Source organism: Fundulus heteroclitus, chromosome 6 (genome assembly GCF_011125445.2).
Source record: "Fundulus heteroclitus isolate FHET01 chromosome 6, MU-UCD_Fhet_4.1, whole genome shotgun sequence".
Classification (NCBI taxonomy): domain Eukaryota; kingdom Metazoa; phylum Chordata; class Actinopteri; order Cyprinodontiformes; family Fundulidae; genus Fundulus; species Fundulus heteroclitus.
This window is the reverse complement of record NC_046366.1, coordinates 11,812,010-11,835,114: the sequence shown is the minus strand read 5'-3', so window position 1 is coordinate 11,835,114 and position 23,105 is coordinate 11,812,010. Positions and strand designations below refer to the sequence as shown.

Here is a 23,105-nt window from a genome sequence, read left to right as displayed (position 1 = left end):
CGATCACGGAGAAGACCTTTGACAGGACAGATGTCCAGAAGGTAGTCACACACACCATACACAAGGAGGGTCCTTGCTAAATAAATAAATATTTCCCTTTATCGTCCCACAGAGGGGAAATTTGTCTCTGCGTTTAACCCATCCCTTTGGGAGCAGTGTGCTGCAAAACTGAGTGACAGATGGGGGAGCAATCTGTGCTTAGAGACCCAGAGTGACAGACTGAGTTTGGAACCGGCAACCTTTGCGGCCTCTCTCAGACACAAACGACGGCTCCCTTACCATTAGGCCACCAAAAATATGCAGGTTGTTCACAGAATGCTGTCTCCAAGCGTGTTCATAGAAAGCTGAGTGTAAGGAAAACGTGTGGTAGGAGAAGGTAGAGAAACACTGCAAAAACGGATCTAATCAAGTAAAATGTTCTTAAAATTAGTGTATTTATCCTTGATTTGAGCATGTAAATAATATTATCTGCCAATGGAATGAGTATTTTGACCCCTAAAATAAGATAATTAGACATCCTGCACTTGAAAAAGGATGATGGAGATGAATTGTTCCTGTTTTAAGTGCAAAAATCCTATTCCATTGGCAAATCATCTTATTTACCTGCTCAAATCAAGGACAAATACACTCATTTTAAGAACATTTTACATATTTCTAGTTCTGTTTTTGCAGTGCAGCAGCAGTGATAACCGCAGCCTTGAGAGAATTGTCGAGCAAAATCCGCTCAAGAATCTGGCAGAGCTTCACAAGTAGCGGACTGAGACTGGAGTCAGCAAGAGCCACTACATGCACAGACGACTCCTACAGATGGGCTATAAGCATCTCACCTGGGCTAAAGAGAAAAAGAACCGGGCTATTGCTCAGTGGTCCAAAGTCGTCTGTTCTGATGAAAGAGGGGTTTGCATTTCATTCGCACATCAAGATCACAGAGTCTGGAGGAAGCGAGGAGAGGCCCAGAATCCACGTTGCTTAAAGTCCAGTGTGGAGTTTTCACAGTGATGGTTTGGGGTGTCGTGTCATCTGCTGGTGTTGGTCCACTTGGCTTTTCTGAGGTCCAAGGTCAACGCAGCCGTCTAGCAGGAAATTTTAGAGCATATGGTGCTCCGTTTTGCCGACACGCATTGTTGAGATGCTGGATTCATTTCCAGCAGGACGTGACACCTGCCCACCCAGCCAGACGTACCAAAAGCTGGTTCAACGACCATGGTGTCACTATGGTTGAAGGCCAGCAAACTGGTTTGACCTGAAACCTATGAAGAATCTATTAATTTAGTGTTTTAAGATTAAGAGGGGACGGCAGACCCGACAAGGCTGGGCCCCTGGTGCACTCAGAACCATCCGGAGCTAAACTTGCTGATGTTCTGATGAACACAATGAACGCTTTACAGCCAGGGTACCCAGCACCTCTGCTGGAAACAAATTTTTTAAATGTGAGCATTGGAACCCGAAGTCAATTTCCTTGTTTGTCCCCTCAAAGTTAACGAATAATATGATTATCTAAGCTCCATTACGCCTCACCAGAGCCACAGTTCATGCCACACCAGAGTGATGCATTAATGCATGCAAAAGAAGCCCTAAACAAGTTTTGAGTGCATTGAAATGAATATACTTTTCAAAAGCCTGATATTTCTTTTTAAAATTTTGTTTTTTTAATCCATCTCATATAATATTTATGGGTTTTCATTATCTGTGGGCCATAATAATCACAATTACAAGGGATAAAGGCTTAAAATATTAATATGTGTAACAAATGTATATAATATATGAGTTTACATTTCTGAAATTATTCACAGAAAATATTGAACTTTTTAATGATACTCTAATTTTTCTTAAAATGTATCTGTAAATTGCACCTATTTCAAACACATTGGAACATAGAAAAATTTCTACTTTTTCAAAAACAATGTCCAAGCATTGTTTTTTTTTTTTGTTTTTTTACAGCTTGTGCTGCTGCAAGAAAAGCCTTCGATGTGAAAATGTTATTAAGAGCAAAGAGGAGATGCTGAGAGGGAGAGATAAGCCAAAAAATGAGCAGAGCGCAGAGGGTGAAGCACCAGGATATGGCATCAGGGGCTGGAAAGAGAGCTGCTAAAAATAAAAAAATAAAATTCTTGAAAAATGTCAGGTTTCAAGGAATGTAGATGAAAGGGAAAGGTTCGGAAAGATGTGGGCAGTATCAGTGCTGCTGCAATCAAATCAAACTGAAAGCCATGTTCAGTGATTTCCCCAACCCCCGCTTATTTCCTGTCATCCTCCATCTTTCTACCTGCATCACCCAACCTCTTCCCTGCATTTCTTTTTCTCTCTCTCTCACACACACAGACAACCTCACGACTGTTTTTTAGCGACAGAGAGCCAGGTAGATGTATTTGTTGCTAAGGTGATTACTGCTATTTGAAGCACACAGATGCCTGCAGATGCAGCAAACAAACACTCACACACATGAGCGCAGTCACCTGGGCTGCCAGCACCACAGATTCCTCCCCATAACATTGAGTGACAAGCTGTTTGTAGACATCAGCGAGGTGATGAGGGCCGGAGACTATGCTCAGGGGGCACTTCAAAGGAAATTGTAGCCTAGAGATTGCAGGTTTCACATAAGCTTCCTCCTCATCCTTCTCCTCCTCCTCAGAGGCATCAGAGGAGCCCTGAAAGGGGGGGGGGGGGTCGTTTCATGTTGGTGTCCACTGGGATTTCCTGGACTAGGGCTGACAAAGGTTTTAGGTCAACCTCATTTCATTATGGCCATTTCAGGAGCAGGGTCTGATAGTTAAACCTCAAATCCAATTATGTTAGCATGAGCAGAATAAAAAGGAAGACAAATCTGTGTTTCATTTGGTCGAACTTTGACACATTTCATACTGACGCAGACTATAAATAGATAAATAAATGCCTTGTCTTATTGGAAAATCTAATCACATAAGTGTTACATAATTGCAATAAATTTAAAAGACATATCAATTTCATTTAAATATAGTTCAAATTTTATTTATGTATTTTTATGTACGAGATGTGTAGGATGACTGTTCCATTACCTCAAACTTCCACACATTTAAAAAAAAAATCCAACCTTTAATTTAGGCATTAAGTTTATTCAGTCAGGAAATCGGCATCAAGAAATATTTATTTTTGCTGCGATTATTGAAACACTAGAATTCCTAGATAATATGTCTGCAACTAAAGCTTTTTGGATATCCACCAGCTCACTTACAGAGAGGACAGCTCAGAAGACGCCATCTCCATTGACCTTAAAGACACATTGGCTCATCTGCAGCTTCCCAACATATGTCAGGAAGCTGGTTTGGGATTTTAGCTCCATTTCTAACACAGCACCTCCCTGTGAAGTGATAAACAAGCTCAGAAACCTAAACTAAACCAATGCACCGTTCATGGATTCAGGACTACCAGACCTACAAACCACAAAATGTCAGGTTGGGTGACCTAACTCAGTCCAGCCTCATGCTGAACATTGGGGTGCCCCAAGGATGTTTTCTTAGCCCGGCCCTTTTCACTCTTTTTACACAGGACTGCACAACCAACACTGAGGTGTTAGCTGACAACATCACTATTGTGTGTGTCATATCAGGGAATTTTTATTTAGACAGGAAAGTCCTATTGAGATTACTAATCTCTTTTTAAAGGGAGTGGCACAGATCACAACATTTCAGACAATTTTACAAGACTATTTAGAAACATTTCCAAACCATGGATTTAATTTCCAAACCTTTGAGCAAGAGTTTAAACTGGGCTATTGGAAACAGTTCCTCTAATTTCCAGTCTTTTTTTAAATTGTTCCATGTTGAGGGGGCAGAATAATGAAATGCCACCATACCAGCTTCTGTGCAGACACTTGGTACAGACAGTCACAGTGAGTCTTGTGAGTGTAAAGAATAAAGTCCAGTCGCTTTTGGTTGAATGTATTCACACAGATATGAGGGGAGTAGACGTGGAATACCCTTATATACGAACATATACCAATGAGGGAGTCTAGGATTCTCTAGTGCTGGCCAGCCCACACGTGTGTAAAGTTCACGGTGGTCTGTGTGAGGCTTACAGTTTGTGATAAACCTCAATGAGGGATTAAAGAGTTAACATCAGATTCCACATCACAATGATCTACCACGGTTTCATGGTTTTAATACAACTGGAAAGAAAAATTATCAGACATTTTAAACAGCAAAACAGCAGTTTGTATTTATGCAAAAAGGATATTGTCACTTATTTTGAATACATAAGGTATATTCGAACATTCAAACATGAACATGATACAAAAATAAAAATAAAATAGTGCACAGTAACAAGAAGTGCATAAGAAAGAAGAGAAAATACAGATTTTTGTTTCAGTTAACATATCATGCTCAAAATGGGGTAGGAAGAAGTGACAACTTATAAACTCCTACCCCTAAACACTTGAGACTTTAGAGTCCTACTGTCATTGAAAAAAAAAATCAAAATCAAAGTGGCAGTTAGAAGTAACAGTTACTAATATTTACCTATACATTTTCCCATTGTATGCTGGTTTATCTTTCTAAACCCTTACACCAAGTTATTATCTTCAATACACACCTTATTGCTTTCTACATAATCTAAAACAAGATATAACACATATTGTACATCCCAGCTAAATTTAGTAGTAGTTTTCAAATGCTTACTGTGCAGAATAGATTCTTCTTTTTGCACAGTAACACAAGTCTAACACACTCATTGTAACCGGTTCATTTGTCGGGTTATCTGCTCAGTTACGACCTGTGGTCAGCTCCACAACAGACAAGCTGCACACAACTTGCCAACTGTAGTTTTAAGTCAGTGTCATTGGTAAAAGGGCTAAGAGAGGATCCTTTTATTTGAAAACCATGACGGTCCCATTTTTTTCCAAAACAGGAAAATTTACAAATGGACAAATCTGGCTTTTTGATTGGCAGAGGAAAAGTAATGCAACCTTCTTTCAGCACACTGACCAGCAGTGCACAGCAATTGGTGAGCGAGGGAGAGTGCTTTGAGTTTCCCTTTGTCAAATTCCTCTTCTGATAATGTAATTTGTTTAAATTTTGTTTGCAAAACAAAAACTGTTTTAAATATGATTGCAAAAATTTTTTTTTAATTATCAGGACACCTCTGTACAAAAAAACAAAGAAACAAACAGAAGAGCTTCTTCCCATCTGTCCAACGGAAGATGCCAGCTGCACATGCAAAATAGAAAAACCCTTCGGTCAATAGTCTCCTCATTAGAGCATGTGTTGATTCAGGTTATTGATCCATAAGATAAACCATCAGATGTCGGCCACGGCCAAGTGATTGAAACACTGCTCCTGGCCATTGCTAAGATTAAAATTTTTAGGTGTCTGTGCTACAAGCGGAAGAGCCACGCAGAACTTTGGCTTCGGGTTATCAAAGGTCTCTTGAGTTTTCCCCGTAGATCCAACAAACAGCAGAGAAAAAAAGACAAAAGACAGAGATAGTTTCAAAAGGGGAAGAAGAAGAAAAAAAAAAAGAGGACGTGCGATAACAACTGCAACAGACTTCCAGCTCATCGCGCTATAAAAAAAACAGGCCGGTGACAGGATGAGTATCAGGATATATCGAGGAAGGATGCGACGAGCCGGAGGACAGAGGATAGGCTGCTGTGTCAGATCATGTTGGCGTGATACCGTTTAATACTGTGACATCAACACTGTTGTTACAGAACGCAGGTAATGATCTAGGCAGCGTCACGGTGTAATCTATCCTCATCAGGCAACCAAATTAGCAAATCACCTGCTAACACCCATGTAATTAGCCAATCAGCAGGTCGTCGAAAGAGGGAAACACACCTGCTTTCACCTGGTATTCTGCTCATCTGGCAGAGCGGTCATTTCTTTTTCATTCTGGGGCTTTTTTTTTTTCCCCTCTGCAGTAATCTTACTCATCTGCCAGGAATGGTGGGGTTGCCAGTAGTTTACACAAAAGATACCTCTTTAATGAATATCCATTTAATATTTACCAACAAGCCGATTTTGAAATACATAAGTAGCTTTAAGTGTATATTGAACGTGCCAATCTTTTGCACGCAGCATCTCGACCATTAAAAGCCGCTGAGCGGGATCGATACGCTCTCGTTGTGCCAAGCAGAAACAGAATAAAGAGCAGCATCCATAACCACCCAGAGAAGCATTTACTGATGGCGAGACAACCCAGAGGCATGGATACAGGAGGCCTGAGCAGCGGTACGGCACTGATCACTAAATCCAGCCAATCAAGAGAGAGCAAAGCCGTCAAGGGCCTTAACCTGTGCAGCACCGAGCTACCGCACAGCCATTAATTAATTTGTTAGCACGACCTATTAATCTGCGTCTGTGCATGACAGATAGGTGAAAGCCCAAACACATCTTTTCTTTACGTTGACATCATTGCATCAGACTTGTTTTTTTTCTTTTCTGATGTTGCATCAGACTTGTTTTTTTTTTTTTTTGTTGGTTGTTATTAGGTCCACAGACTGATTCTTTCTTCCCTTCTGTTTGGCTGCTGCAGCCACTTCACTCGGTGCCTTTGTTACCGTAGAAACCAATAGCAAAGCAAGGCTGAGATGTTCTGTTGCAGCAGATGCAAACGCAAGCGGGGTGGATCCGCCCTCCACGTCGCAAGCACATATCTGAGCTTGCAGACACAGAGAGACACACATGTACATTGACCGAAGCCATTACCCAAATACATGTTAATTTATCTGAGTGCTCATGGATACATGCATTGAGATAGAGGTACATGCAAGTAGGTGGGGGTCTCTTGCTGCAAAGGAGGGGGATGGGGGAGTTGCAGGCATTTTGTCTCCATAATTATGCCACTGCTGGCAAGATATATAAGGTAGCTCAGATGGGCTCAATATGGGTCAATGATAAAATCTCACTGAAAAGCAGGAATCCTGTTATTTCACCAATGAAAGATGCTCACATGAATTTATTTTATAGGCACGAATGCCTGAAAATTAAAACGATACATCTGATACAATATGTGTCAGACAGATTTTTGATAATTGTGTTTGCCATGTGAAAATATTCAAATGTGCACATAAAATATACAAAGCCAAGTGTTTGCCATGTGAAAATATTCAAATGTGCACATAACATATACAAAGCCAAGCCAAGCCCATGATGAGGTATGAGGAAACATATGAGGTAAGCCACTTTTCCTGAGGATAATAACTGTGATTAGCATGATTCACAATTTTGAAAAAGACAGATTACATTGTAGAAGTAACAGCGCATTTCAATTGCAAACCTGGAAACTGATCTAATATACACTCAGCCATATATAACCCAATCATCATTCAACCAACGTATATTATACAGTCACTTTATTAGGTACACGTTGCCTTCAACGACCCTAATTCTCTGTGGCAGAGACTCAACAAGGTGCTGGAAAGATTCCCTAAATATTTTTGATAAATATTTCTATGGACATTGTAGCTGCTGGTGCAAATTTGTCTGCTGCAAAGCCATAATGCCAACCTTGTTTCTCCCTACATCCCAATGGTGCTTTATTGGATTCAGATCTGGTGACTGTGTAGGCTACTGGAGTAGTGAACATTACACTTGTTGACATGATAAAAAGCTGTTTGAGATTGATTAAGCTTTGTGACATGGTGCAGTATCCAGCTGGACGCAGCCATCAGAAGATGAGTACACTGCAGTCTTAAAGGGATTGACATGATCAGTAACAACACTCAGGTAGGCCTGGATGTTGTAGGACTGCTCAATTGGTACTAGCAATAAAATATTGCCCACTTATTATAGCACCACCAGCAGCAGCCACGACTGTTGCTAGATGGCAGCATATGGATCCATGCTTTCATTTGGTTTATGCTTAATTCTGACCCAACCATCTGAACGTTGCTTTGAAAATCAAGATTCAGAAGAGCAAACATGATTTTTACATGTTTTTGCCACCCAACTGTAGTGTCAGTTTTCTGTTGCTTATCTCAATGCTTAGCTTGAGTTTCTTTATATTTCTGTTTTATTTCTCCTATTTATATTTTCTAGTTGCTGTCTTGGTCTTGTTGTTATTCTTCCCATGTGTTTTTTCCCCTCCAGTTCCTTTTCTTTACACTTCTCCCCACAGCTCTTCTGTCTTTATTAGCACCAGCTGCTCCTCATCTCCACCTGATTGATCTCACCTGTTTCTGCCTCGGCTTTTTCCAAATGTCCCTCTGTATTTAACCTTCCTGGTTCACATTACTTAGCGCTGGTTTCTCCTGTTGAGTCCATGCTCCCTGTTACCCCTTTGCTCTTTGAGTTTTTCCTCATATTTTGTATCTTTGCCCTGTTACCCACGCCAACAGGAAGTTTTTTTTTAATTTCGTTATCAAATTAGCAGTTTGTCTGCATGTGGGCCCTTCTTCAACCAAAGCATGACAGCATTTAGCTGACAGAAGTGACACCTGGTGCGGTCTTCTGCTGCTGTATTCCATCTGCATTATGACACGCCATGCTTAGTGTTCAAAGATTGGATATCACATATACAGTGCCTGGCCAAAAAAAATAAATAAAAAAAAGTTGCGGCCTGGATTTAACTAAGGAAACAGGTACGAGCCTCCCATTGGATAATTGCTGCATGGGCGATTATGTTTTAGTGGGCAACAAGTTATTTAACCCCAGCTCTCATTTTTTAAACAACCATGTCGAATGACATGTCCAGTGGTGACTAAAAATATGTCGGTCTATTTCCGAAGGGTCAAATCATTGTCATGCATCAAGCAGAGAAAACATCTAAGGCAATTGCAGAAACAACCGAAAGTCTAGCGCATTATTAAAAACTGGAAAGATAGAGGTGAACCATTGTCTTCAAGGAAAACGTGGCTGGAAATTATCGTGATCGGCGATCACTTAAACGTCTAGTGAAATCAAATCGGAGAAAAACAACAGTTAAACCGATCCATGCCAAGCTCGGACCGAGCTTGGATCAATTAAAGATGCCGAGCTTGGTTCTGATGACCGTTTACACACCCTAGCACGGTTCCTTGCCTCCTAGTGACAATCTACGGTACTACTGCTCTCTAGGATTGAAGGAGGGAATCAAGCAAATAAAAATGGCGGCGCCCGTAACTAAGTTATGCTTGGTTATAATTGCTTTTTGCTGCGAAGAAGGCAACCTTTGGTGAATTTACTTGACAGAGTCGGCTTTGGGACGTGGATAAGACAAATGAACGTCTAATCAGGATTTACAGACGCAGGAAACCACGACAGACGCTGAGCTTCATCACACTGCTAAGCAGAATCGTCACTGGAAATCGTGTGACACGGTAGGGAAGCTAGTATTTTTATGAATGTCTGAAACCGCAGAATTAGTCAGCTGACTCTAAGGAGATGACGCGGTCTGCTCATGCGCTCTTTGTTATCTGAGAACCGAGCCAGGGGAAAACCGGGCCGAGCCCACTCATCGAACTGGTCTAGATTTAGCGCGGTCCGGGTTGTGTCTGGCACGGTTCATTTCAGTTTGCGATCCATTTACACACGAAAGTTATCTCAGTTACCGAGCTTGGACTGGTCTCGGCACGCTTAAAAAAGGGTAGTGTAAACGGGGTAGATATGACCAGGTTATTCCATCAATAGATTTTTTTCTTCCCTGATGGCACAGACATATTCCAAGATGACCAGGCTCGAATTGTGAAAGAGGGGTTCAGGGAGCATGAGACATCATTTTCACACATGGATTGGCCACCACAGAGTCCAGACCTTAACCCCATTGTGAATTTGTGGGATGCGCTGGAGAAGGCTTTGCGCATCGGCCTGACGCTACCATCATCAATGCAAGACCTTGTTGAAAAATGAATGCACCACTGGGTAGAAATAAATCTTGTGACATTAGAAGAAGCTTATTGAAACAATCCCACAGCGAATGCGTGCCATAATAAAAGCTAAATGTCGTCCAACAAAACATTAGAGTGTGTAACCTTTTTTTTGGTGGTGACTTTTTTTTAATTTGGCCAGGTGGTGTATATCAGTTGTTACAAATGATTACTTGAGTTATTGAGGCCCTTCTATCAATTCAGGTCAGTATGTCCATTCTCCTGTAACGTAGACAAGGCATTTGTTTCAACACAAAAGACACTCACTGGATAGTTTAATATTTTTGGACCATCCTTTGTAACCTTGAGAAGCTGCTCTGTGTGGAAATCTCAGTAGAACAGTAGCTTGTGAAATACACAGACCATCCGGTCCAGTACAGACAACCTTGAACTGTCACGCAAACCCCCTTTCTTCGGCATTCTCAGGTCTTGAACTTCGGCAAATAGTTTTTAACACTATAACGACTAATTGTAATGTGTAAAGGATCTGACAGCATCTCTCTATCTATCTATCTATCTATCTATCTATCTATCTATCTATCTATCTATCTATCTATCTATATATATATATATATATATATATATATATATATATATATATATATTCAGTAAGATCATTTACACATTGTTCTCGTTAGGTCCTTGGGGACAGAAGGCAGGATAAAGCCCGGAATAAAGCAAGTTGGCCCGGGGGTGGAAACTCAGACACAGGCTAAACTGGGAGAAGTGGGTCACCTTGACTCCTTGCAACTCCACCCTTTTTGAGCAAAGTCATTAACAGACTTAAAAATCTGAAAGTGGCATACAGAATGTGTATACGGCGGTGGTATGTTGCACATAATGTGCCAGGCACGGTTCAAACATTTAGAAACCTGCCAGAGGTTGTCTAGCAAAAACACCAGACAGCCTACTAAAGCATTGACCCGCTGCATCTTCGCCAAGTCAACGCTACCTGCCTTGAGGTGAAAAACACAGTCTAGCTCATAAAATATGTACAGTAGATAACAACACTTGATTCACACAAAAACAGTGGGCCTCACTCATAAATCGGCCAGACCCTGTGCCGAAAATTCTGGCTGTGTCCAGTAAAAGAAAGTGTTGTCTGTAGGGATGTGTTATGACAGCTCCTGTCACTCATATTATAAAAAAGAAAACCTATGAATCATACCACAAAAAGAGAAAGTCAGGCAAGGGTTATTGGCCAGAGGCAACCATGTTAATGTATGCTAAGTCTTAACATTTGCTACATAATCTTTCAACAGTGGAGCAACTACCTGAGTTGGTGCTTGGAATGCCTTTAGAAATACTCAGAAGTTCCAGTATTATAAACAGACAAAAAAGATGAGTTGCTCCAGCACAATGATCTTAGCTTCAAACAGAAGCGACTTGGAAAAGAACAAAGTGCAGTGCGGAAATATTTCAAGCACCCCAAGTGGAACCTGAAGTAAACAGTAATAAACCCAGAAAAAGAGCTGTTGGCTGCTGTGTTCAATTTCACAGAAAGTAGGCATGGGCGAAGAGATAAGAGAGTCTCACATATGATAATATTCAGTAAAAACTCAATTACTCTACTGTAATTAAAAGGTATTTCCACAAAAATTTAACCAATGCATTAAACCAATGTAGGATGATTTAATTACCTTTATTCAAAACAGAAAATGCAACAATTCTTGCTATTTCTGCTACATAATATGACATATTGTTGACTAGTTATACTTATGTTCTCTAAGACATGTGTCTATTGGTCTTTGATGCAAAGTATTAAGCAATTGTTATTGAATGTAAAAAGGTATATTCTGCTTACACAATATACATTTTTACCATTCCTCTCTTTATTGAGTAATGCATAAACAACATCAAATAGTCGAGCCATATGCTCCAGTAACTTCCTAACAGACAGGATTCCCAATAGCTTGACCACTAGTTGCCTTAAAAAGAGCGCTTTGTGCTCCACCTTCAGCCGGTTGTGATGGTTTGTGTTTCATGCAACACGAAATATTTCTAAAAACCTGATTCTATAGCTGTTGAAAGCATGGGAAAAGTGTGAGAACCTTCTTTCCTACAGCTCACCTGTACTGTGAAGTAATATGCCGGGGAGGGGAAGAACTGGATTACTCTGCACTCTATAACACTTTAAAAATTGATTGGTGACTAATTCAATGAGATACCAATTGACAGAAATGCCCCTGTTATCAGTATGTTTAATATCAGCCATATCAGCTTTTAAGGTCAGGCTTGATAATTCTGAGCTCAGTTCTTTTTTATCCTTTAAGCATAAATGAAGCATACGTTTAAACTGCATCCTTCAACCAAACATGCTGCGGACAAGAGTATGACTTTTTTCTATTTAATCTTTTTTCTGTGATAGGTGATAACAGGCAAGAAACAGTAGAGTCTTGCTCTTTTATGACATAATGCTGGCATTTGTAAAACTTTGCTCCTTGGTGAGGTGGTAATTGTTCTGAAAAGTAACCAGCTTGGGCTGCACAGTGGCACTTCCCTAGGATCTTTCTGCATGTTCCACCCGCGCATGCATGGGTTCTCTCTAACTGTGAGTGTCTGTGTTTTGTGTGTCCTTGTGTTGCCCTGTGATGGACTGGTGACCTGTCCAGGGTGTACGCCGCCTTTTGCCCAATAACCGCTGGAGACAGACCCCCCCCCCCCCCCCCCCCCCCCAAACTTTCCTTCACGGATAAATGGGTATAGATAATGGATGGATAGAAGTCTCCAACTTAAGGCTCCCACATACTCGGGCGTACTGTACTCATTTTAACCTTCATAGTCGAGAGCACCAATTGCCTACATTTCTTGTGACAAATGCCTACATTTCCCACATACAGACACTTTCTGCCAGTGGGACGAAGTGGGGGAAGGGATAGTAATATGTTTGATTAGCTAGTTGGGCACGCAGAGCCCTTACTTTTCCAGTAGGCACCCACCGCACACCTGCCAGTGCGGCACAGAGAGGCGCTGTGACGCCATGCGTCCTTGCGACCGCCTCCTTTGAACAGCTCGGTGTATCAAGCTTGGTGTCACATATAAAACAGTTCAATGTGAAGACTTCTTACAGTTTACAGTAAATGTTAAAATTGCAATCTTTGCGGACTCTGTGCAGAGTATGTGCAGAATCAATATGTGGGAGCCTTTATACGATTCTTAGTATTCATTGATGCATTTGGAAACTTGGTAAGGTTACATCGTTTGTTTTGAGTTTGATTTTTTTTCTGTACCTTATAGTAAAAGGAAATCTGAAAAGAATGGGATAAATCCCACAATACATTGACTGGAAATAACCTGTGAGGATGCTCTAAGCATTAAAACATCCATTTTAAGCTAAATATACAGACTGAATTGAAGCTGCTTTGCAGACTCAACATTAGCTCGATACCAACATTCCTGATGTTTTTACTTTACGGTTAGTATGCAGTTAGCCTTGTTGGTCTCTTTAGTTGCGAAAACGATTTTAGTTTCGACAAAGCTTGCCAAGCTTCTTTGACAGGCTAAGCTAAACATTAGCTATAGCACAATGCTAGCATGCTACTGCCCTATTGTCATATATGGCTAATCTGAAAAATATTCAAAAACTATTGTTTTAAAAGCTATCCTTAAATGAATAATGTGTGACAGATTGGTTACTCCTTAGGCAGAACAAATCTTCAAATGCTCTAATCCAATTGAGTCAGGTTTAAGAATAGGCTATATACAATAATTTATGGAGATGGAAATATATGAGATATGCAGGCTGTTTGTGTGCACTTATATAGGAATTACTGTGATGAGTCTTTATCTTATAGCAGTGGAGTTGATATTCCCTCAAGAGGCTACCTGTCTTCAAAGAACTACTCTAATCAGAGTTAAGGGGATCTGTCTTGTGCAGTTAAATATCCCAAAATACTATTCAATCTACAGGGTCATTTATATGCTAATGCCGAGATTACTTCTGCATACACATTTGACACTGCCATGTGCTGTAAGTTTGGGTCGGAAAGGGAAAATAATAAGAAAACATATTTGGTGATCCTGAAAGAAGAATGGGAGGAAGATGAAAAAAAGGAAGCAGCAACAAGGGAGAGAAAGGATGAAGGGTAGGAAAGACGACACTGGAAGAAAGGAAGAGAGATATTCCCCTGGGAAGGTACCATAGGTAATTAAAATTAGATGGACAGAGCTGGAGTCTTGCCAAAGTGAGCTCCAGCTCTCCTCAGACTTCTTCCCCATAGTCAACCCTTCTGCCTAAAGCCACAATGCTGCTAGTGACGTGCACACAGTGATCAGTGAATGTGCGGACAGCTCAGACACATACCAGCCTAGTACTAGCAATGGGGCAACAGTGCAGGTAATGTGTGCATATTTGCAGGTACAGTAAAACGACAATTCTCGGAAATGCTCAACTCAGACACTGCACACACACACACACACGCACACACACACACAGACACACTCTCACAGTGCTGTGCAAAGCTGCAGCAAGGGCAAACGTTGCTAACCAGAGTTTGACTGCAGTAAGCACATATACATTCACTGCACAGCTCCGAGCTGGAGGCGAGCACATGAGTATGCGGCGCACACACTCCGGCACACACAATCAGCACCGAGTCAAACACACGCACCCCCCCCCCTAGCAGCACTGTGTACGGCGGCAGTGAAGATGCAGCCTAATTACACAACACTGACATCTAAGAAGCTAGTGTTGTTACTCTTTTTTTGGGCTGGGATAGTCGGTGTTAACGTTGCACTTTGGTCTGCGGACGGTAGACTATGAACACTGTCCCTACGGCCAGGATCAGCGGCTCAAATTTCAAAACAAAGAGGATTTGTCTGATTGCTTTGAATCAGCTTCACTTTGAAGGAAAATATATTGCTTTTTAAGACTGAAAATAAACATTTGCATGTCGTTTACCTGTCCATTTCAGCACGTTCAATTCCTCTAGATACTCTGATGCTGGTGTACTGTAGAGCCTGAAAGGTAGCCCATATTCTTGTGACGCTGTTCTTTGTGTACTCTGATCTCTAAGGGTAAATATAGCTCTTTTGGCAGGAGCCTGCTAAGAGGATCATAGCTCACAATAGGTGGTCTAAACACAACAGCAAAGAAAATACCAGAGAACCCGCTTATAGACTGATGTGTGCACATGCACGAGATGCATGAGCATTGCTACTGCAGCATGCACAGGCAGACTCGATGCCTCCCTCCGAGAGGCTTCTCTTCTCCTTCTAGTTGTAATTGTGTTTTAGCTATGCTTTGCTTCTTCCCTCACGGTAGCGAATGAGCCGCAGGTGAAGAGCCATAATTAAAGTAGAAAAGTAGTGGGTTTTTTTTTTGTGTGTAAGAATGATTGTTGAAGGAGAGAAGAGGAAACTGAGAGACGGCAAACCTTCATTGGGCAGTAAAATCATCTGCTGGGGACACAAAGGACTCAGATGCCTTTATCTCCCGACAGAAAAGTCTTCCAAATCCCTCTGGCTAAGCTGCAATAACTAAAGCCTGTGCTTGGCAAAGGTGCCCTGTGAATTGGTGGAACACAAAAGGTAGCAAAATTAGACGAGATAGACCAAGCTCCAAAGAAACATATAAACCCTCATTTATTGTGGGCAAAAAAGGAAAAAGTCAAGCGCCGTGGCTGTGGCATTTGAGAAAAGGTTACCTGGTAAATTGCTTATCTTGTTTGTGTGCGAGAATTGTGGGTGTGAGTGCCAAGACTTGAAGTAGATGGTCACTTTCCCCCCTGTGCAATTAGTTTGTCGTAGCTGAGAAAACACCAAACGCAGGCCATCAGGACATCTCTATCTAACTGAATTGAAACAGCTGTGAAATCACTGGCAATCCAATTAGCGGGCAGTTACATGGGAGGAGCAGTTGTGTGCAAAGACACGGGCTCGTCTGGAGGGTAAACGTTTCATGATCCTCGTACACAACAAGCCGCGATCACATGCACCGGCGCAGATCCCTCAGTAAACACGGGGATTCTTGCACATTTTTGAAGATCCAGTGCAATGGTTTTCCAAAGTTACGTTGTTCAAGAGGTTTCAGATTTCCGTAACCCCCGGATGGAAGGATGGATGGATACCTTTTCCATATTTATCCAGACCTTGAAGACATTGCCCTTAGATCAGATTCCAGGCATTTCTCGACTACGAAAGGAACCCTGTAATTATGCCTGACCTCTGTAATTATGTCTGATGTCTTCTCAGAGGCGTTGTGAAGATGATGCAGTGGACAGAGCAGATGTTAAAACGAACACATGTGTTTGCACGCGTATAACATGTGCTGAGACCGCCTAGGTGGATGCTTCAAAAGAAGTTGCCCCTTAGGGAGGAATCGGTGTGAGCAGAGATTCATAAAACCAAAGATATATGGCCTCTGTAAAGTGGCAGAGGGGTTTTTACATTGAAAATAGGTGAAAGATAATATTACAGTGTTTAGGAAGCCGAGGCAGTGATATAATCCACATGGTGCATTCATTTTAGCATCCTGAAAATCATTTATCTTATAGCTGAGCTTCTAAAAGGTTAAAGCTCCCAGTGTGTGGGATATTTATCTGTCTTCTTTCCTTTAACATCTGGGGAGACCTGTTGGAAATTTATGAAAGACCTTTACAACAATAAGAAATGTTTGCATGTCGAGGTTCATATCATCTACAATAGGAATTAGATCATGTCAAGAGATATATCCAGATTGCAAGATTCCCAACCCTCTGGGCTTCTAAATGTTTAGAAAATGCTCGCTAAGGTCACCGATCCAAAGACCCCGTAGGAACAAGTGACCTTTCAGAACCCCACTTTCTTTCTTTTTTTTTTTTGGAGATTTTTCGAAGCTCTAGTGGCTCGCTTTTTATTACAGTAGGCTGACAGGAAGGGAGTGAGAGACATGCGGCAAAGGACCGCAACTCGGGGTAAAACCCGGGTCGACCGCGTCGAGGACTAAGGCCTCCATACATGGGTCGCGCTACCCGCTGCGCCACCAGCGCACCCAGAACCCCACTTTCCTAATTGCCATTGACGTCTGTGCTGCTCAACCCCATCTAACGCACTGAGTCTGATCCAAAGAATCCAGCTAAGCCCTACCACCAGATAAACACCGCACAGTGTTGTGAAACTGGAGACACTTAATGCGATCCCTTCTCCGCAAAACGAAACGTTTCCTCAAATCTCCGGATTCTATTTTAAGATTAAATGACTAGGAAAATTTGTTTATGCTATGACAGAGAAAGATCGTTACAGTTAGGGTGGGTGGGGGCTTGTTGAAAGAAAATTACAAAGTAAGTGTGAGTACTGTAAAAGTACGCATTAACCAGGGCGGGAATGACTTCTTCATGGCATGATAACCTTGAGGTAAAACACCACTGCACCACAGTATTTATACAAATATATAACATAATTAAGTTTCTTTTACATAAAAACAGAAGAGCAACCATAATTCCCATTGATCCAAAAATAACCTGACATTGATTTTTGAGATACATGTGCTTGATTTACAAACTTAAACAGTTGTGCAGAATATTTTACACTTTGGCTGTTCTGCTCTTTATAAAGCAACACAAGCATATTAGCTGATTAATTAGTTGGGCTCTCTGCTCCGGTAACCAGCTTGCAGTCAGCTGCTTAACAGACCTGCCACTCATAGCTTTGGAATAGTATAATAGGAGTGATGAGCTAACCCTGCCTGCAAGCTGAGAATCCATCTTGTCCCACTCCCGTCTCTACCATTCGAGAAGCAACCCAGCACGAGTCGGCCAATCACGTTGCAGTGTTATGGTTTAGTGCGGGACATACATCTGTGACAAAAGCCGAGCCCACAGTCGAACCAACATCAACATGGCAGCGCAGGAGGACGCACGTGTAGCTGCTGCAGTCACATCTGTTTTGTCAGAATCCGCAATGTCTTCTTTGAAAGAAGAACGGCAAGAGGCACCTTCCACATTTTTGGCAAAGATGTTTGCGTCTGCTTCGGATATTTTCATCTGATACCGTGATTGGCTAAAACCAAACTTTGGTGGGCGGGCACTTGGTGCCGCTTCGCCCAATCTTCTCGGAGCTTCTACTGAATGTCCCTTTTTTCCCCAAACCGATTCCATACGAACAGTCCCAGATTGATAATATGCAGAACTACACCGAGAATGCCACGTTTTATCAATCTGGCTTGCCCGGTTAGCAATGAGCAGTGCTCCTTTGGTTTTAATATGGAAAGAAAAAAAAGAAATGATCTTTCTTGCAAGCAAAGTAAAAGAGCAATAGTTTTCTTACTGCCAGCTGACTGGCAGTGTGCAGCAGTGGATAGGAGCAGAACTGCAGTGCTCTATGCGGTCACTCTGACAGTTTCGTTTTTGTTAAACTTGATTTAAGCTGTCGGGGAGGGACAGAAAATCACAGTGGTTTAAAAAATGTTACTTCCTACACCTTGGGTGTGTGCAAACTGGTTGCCCTACGGGGGGCAAAAACTGTCAAGTTAAAAGTAGTCGTCACTGTTCGTGGGGGTAACAGGTCCACAACGGAAACCCAGACACCCCCCCCCCCCCCCCCCAATCAACACTCTCAGCTGTTCTAGCAATCTCAAAATGTTTCCAGGCCAGAATGAAATCAGTCCCTCCAACATGTTCAGGGTCTGCCTCAGGGTCTGTCTCCTCCAAAGTGAGGCGTCCAGGAGGCATCCCTCTCAGATGCATGAAGCACCTGGTGACTCCAGCCAGATGATGGAGCTCCTTAACCTCTCTCTGAGCCTAAGTCCAACCCTTTTTATCTGGAGTTTAGCTGTCTCGGTCATGATCCATATGTAATGGTGATATTTCAGAGTTGGAATAAGATTCAAGAACTGTGCATTTTGGCTCAGTTTTCTCTTCATAATGCCAGACCCGAGGAATGCCTGCATTAAAAGCGGCTTTAATCAGTTTCCAAGATGCTTGAGCTCCACTGTAAACAAAATTAGGGGAAGTAACTGTTATTTCAGAGACAAAAAAGGTCATCATTGTGAAATTTCTTCACACTCAGACATAAAAGAGAATTCAGCTAGATAAAAGAGCCACTGGTTTAGCAGAGCTATAATCCCACGGTTTGACAACTCCGGTGTCTTGACTTTTTCTTCCTGTATACCTCTGATAGAGTAAGGCTATTTGTTTCTCTTGACAGAGGGAGCTGTGAGGGTGTTAGGTAACCCTCCAGCACCTTTTGTTTCCTTCATCTCACTCTGTTTCAGACACTAAAGCTCTCAGACCGCTGTCCTGTATATCTATAGACGCATTCCCAAGAATTTAGGTTTGACACACTAATCTACTGTTTATTTACTCTCTGGCCTGAATTACAATTCTATCCAATCAGGGTTTTTTTTTTTATCTTACCAAGCCCTGAGATGGCCTGTTTGAAGATTGAATAGAGACCTGTGTGATCAATACGACTTAATAATGTCCCTGTGGGTATTTGTCTAAGCCTGAGATTGCTTCTGCCTGCAAGCTCCGCGTCTCCATAGCTCTAACTTTCAAGCGAAATGAATTTCCTACATTTTTTTTTTTAAATCCTGGCCTTCAAACCATATAGGCTGAATTTTCTCTTTGTTGTCCTTCAGCATGTTATGTGGGCGTTTCTAGCGGTGTGTTTGGGTGTTAGCTGCCCTTTCCAAAGAGGGGCCGAAGGAAACAGGGGCTGCACCTGTTGTTCGCTGTGGTCGCTGTGTGGTGGGCTTAGCACCTGCTCGCACGGCTGTCTGTGTGGCTGTCTGTGTGGGCAACAGGGAGACCATTCACAGCCGCTCAGACGGCCGCCTGCAGCCCCTCTCCCTCGGTGCCGGTCCGCTCAGCGCTTTCTGCGCCATCATTTCTTTCTCTTTCTTTTTACATTCTCCGCCGATCCCTGTGTAGCCTACACACCAGGGTCGCTCTCTGCCACACTTTATCCTTTGTACGCTCAATCTGTCTGTCTGTGTTTCTGGCTCCCCCGTCTCCCCCTCCCGCTCGCTCCTTCTTTTTTTTTTTTTTTTTTTTTTTTTTTTCGCGATGCCAGACATTTCTTTTTGAATATCAGCTCGCACAGCAACACAAACACCAACCGCGGCAGCTGGGAGCTGTTATGGTTCCTCTGTTGTACTCGACGGTTTTCCGTATGAAAGACAAAGTTGTGGGAAGGCAACTCCATACAGAGTAACAGCTAAATCACTCCAGCCCTTGCTGAATGTGAGCATTTAACCCAGGCAATAGAAGTAGGGAGTGTGTGGGTGATTATGGGCAATTTAGTTATTGTAGCTGTAAGACATTTTGGACAATGAGCATAATTCAAATTACTCTTGACTGCAGAGGCAGCTCTTGCATGAATTTGGCACTAGGTAAGCCGCATGACCCCACCTAGTCTGCATAAAAACAAAACAAAAATTTTACTCACTTTTTATGGTGTATTGTCAGAGAATCGTTAAAACATAAAAAGTAGTTCTCTGTTTGACTTCAGGTCTTGTGCTTAATGTAAAGACTTTTGAATAGATCAATAGAAGACTTGTTTTCCTGTGGATAGTGATACTCTTACCAGCTTCGGGTGGTATATGTGTCATTATCCACAGTAAAATGAGTCTTATACTGATATGGGCTAGAAAGCCATTCAGAGAGGAAGGATCCATTACTCAAAAAGCAACACAGAAAGCCAGTTCACAGTTTCTAAGTACACTCAGGGACACGGACCCCGAGAGTCATGTCCTGTGATGTGCTGAAACTAAAACTGAAGTGTTTGGCCATCATGACGGTTCATAAATTGGGAGGAAAAAAAAAACAGGAAAGCTTGGGAACATCACGCCTGCTGTGAAGTACAGAGGTGGCGATGTCATGTTGCTCTTCTTTGTGTTTTTCACAAATAAAACAAAGGTTGCACGAACCTCAAACTACGTCTTAAAGAATCCCAGTTTACTCAGAAACAGTGCCGTTGAGGTTTGAGCAGTCTAGCTTAGAGATGAACAGCTGCAGTCCAGAGAGTCAGATACCAGGTTGAGCCTGGCCAGCTCTGCTGTGTACAACACGAACTGCCCCATAAACTGGACATGCAAATAAGCAGCAGGAAACCTGTTAGAGGTGCAAATAACTAACGAGGGAGGGATAGCTTGCAGCTTTTTCATCACCCAGATTATACTACAGGCTCATATCTTCTCTGATTAGATGTGCTTCTCGGATAGATGACTCCACTGGAGCAACTGCTGGCAATATTTTCGCTGCACTTTTAGTTAACATAGAAACCTCGCCTAGAGCATTACTTTTGTGTTATTATTTATCTCCTTTGTCCTTTCAAAATCCCAGTAGGTCGTGACAGAAGACTGAGCCGGGTTCTCCTGGAGGTTCCAGCCTCGTAAAAAAAAGTAATTTTGCTGATTGCTAAAAATTCAACACATTAAACTGGGGAACTTTTTATCAACTGGCCTTACAAACTTAATTTGAATGTTTTTTGGGGACTCATGGCATGAGTCCTCAAAAAAACCATGGTTCCCTGGGTGCTGAGCCATATCGCCTCCATCTAAAACAGCCACTGCTCTCTGGGTTTCTCTGAATCTGCAGGAGTCAGACATCCTAAAATGTTTTGTGATGCATTTATTTCTTCTCATTTCTTCTCCGTGATTTTCTGTTAATTCCTGCTGCCTGCCCTGTGCCTCTGCTGTGCTGTGAGTAATGACATAATCAATTGACTTTATGGCTTCCAAATAATCACATCTGACCTTTGCTGTTGTTAACACAAAATCTTGACCACGCACTTTATAAGACGTCATCAATTTACCCAGAAGGGACAATGAAACATAACACCCGAAGGTGACAAGGTTCATTTAGAACAGATCAAGAGCCCTGATCCAAAAGGGAATTATGAGCCAAATAGGATTTTTTTTAAATCAGGCTTTGTGCTCATCTCTATAATCCTATTTTGCATGACAAAAATATTACAAAAGCTCCGACCCCGTGCAACACGTGAAAGAGCAACGACGCGCAACAAAGGCGTACATCATATGTTAATATCCCAGCAAACTTGCAGCAGACACAAAGACCTGCTCGAACCCAACAGGGTCCAGACGGTACCTTTCAGTTTACCTGGGGGCCCCCCTTAAAATGCACCATCGCTTTGGCACCAATAAAAACTGCGCACTTACACCTGATCACCCACTCCTCGTCTAAGCGTCTCTCAATCCCACCATTTGGCACACTCACCGCACCAGATGGCCAGGTATGGGGAGGCTGGAGCAGGTGCCAACCCGCCCTCTCTGTCGCTCTCGTTTCCCTCAGCGGAGAAAAGGGTGACGGCTGCAGCAGCTCTCCTGGTATCCAAGGCTGTAGTCTGGAATAGCGCTCCTTAGCCGCACCTCACCTGCCTCTTCCTTCTGCGACTCCGGCGCGTCGCCGAGGCATCACCGTTTATACGGAGCGCGTCCAAAACGCCCAGGCAACTACAAATCGTTTTTTTTTTTTTTTTTATTCCGCACACCCTCCTTAGGGAGTAGGAGCCGGTTTCATCAATGCGTAAACAGCGACTTACTGAGGTTGTCTGTTGTCCAGATCCGTTTTCTCTCCCGACTGCCTTGTTCGAGACCCTCGTAAAAAATAGATGTAAAGATAATAATAAACACCAAACCCTGCAATGAAGTCCTCTGTCATGCAGGGGAGGGTTCGGGTACGGCTCTGAAATCACTGGTCAGCAGAACGTAATCCCTTTTGTAAATTTACAGTGGCGAGGTGAAATGTCCAGCGCAGAGCAGGCACGGTGACAACAGGGGCCCATAATTCACACCCCCTGAAACAGTCCTGCAGTGGATCAATGATGAATGGAGGAGCACCCTCTCTCTGCCTTTCTCTCTCTCTCTCTCTCTCTCTCTCTCTCTCTCTGCCTTTCTCTCTCTTTCTCTCTCTCTCTCTCTCACACACACGCACACACATTTTGTGGTAAGCCATTATTGAGTTTGAGAATGTTGACAAAAGTGGGGGTAAAGGAGCAAAATAAAAGCTTCACGTGGAAAAGAAAAAAGGCAATAATTGACAGGCATCATTTTGTTAAGTCAATTAATGGGCCTATAAATATATGGCGTCTCGTCTAAAGCGTTATGAATGTGACAGAGAATGTTTATTGTCTTAAAAACCGGTGCACAGAGGGATTCTATTTTAAACAGAGCTCATACAAATAACTGCAGGTTGAAATCAAAGTGCTTTGGACCTGGATCATTAAGACAACGAGCCATAGGTTTTAGATACTGCTAAATCTGCATCCATAAATGCAAACAGCCCTTTTTTCTGTCTCCATCCACCCCTCACACCAGTAAACAATATTCAATTTTCCACCTAAGTCCTTT

General features: G+C 42.3%; 1 protein-coding gene across 2 annotated transcripts in view; it reads right to left on the bottom strand.

Annotated features, from left to right (window-relative positions):
- The window catches only part of LOC105934230 (semaphorin-6B), a 54,863-nt gene extending 32,240 nt beyond the window's left edge, over positions 1-22,623 (bottom strand). Inside the window, exon 1 of one of the 2 annotated variants that reach the window (XM_012874129.3) lies at positions 21,973-22,623. The gene's annotated coding sequence lies outside the window, so the exon portion shown is untranslated. The remainder of the gene's footprint in view (positions 1-21,972) is intronic. The other variant, XM_021322341.2, reaches the window with a different exon arrangement.
- Positions 22,624-23,105: the final 482 nt, after the last annotated feature.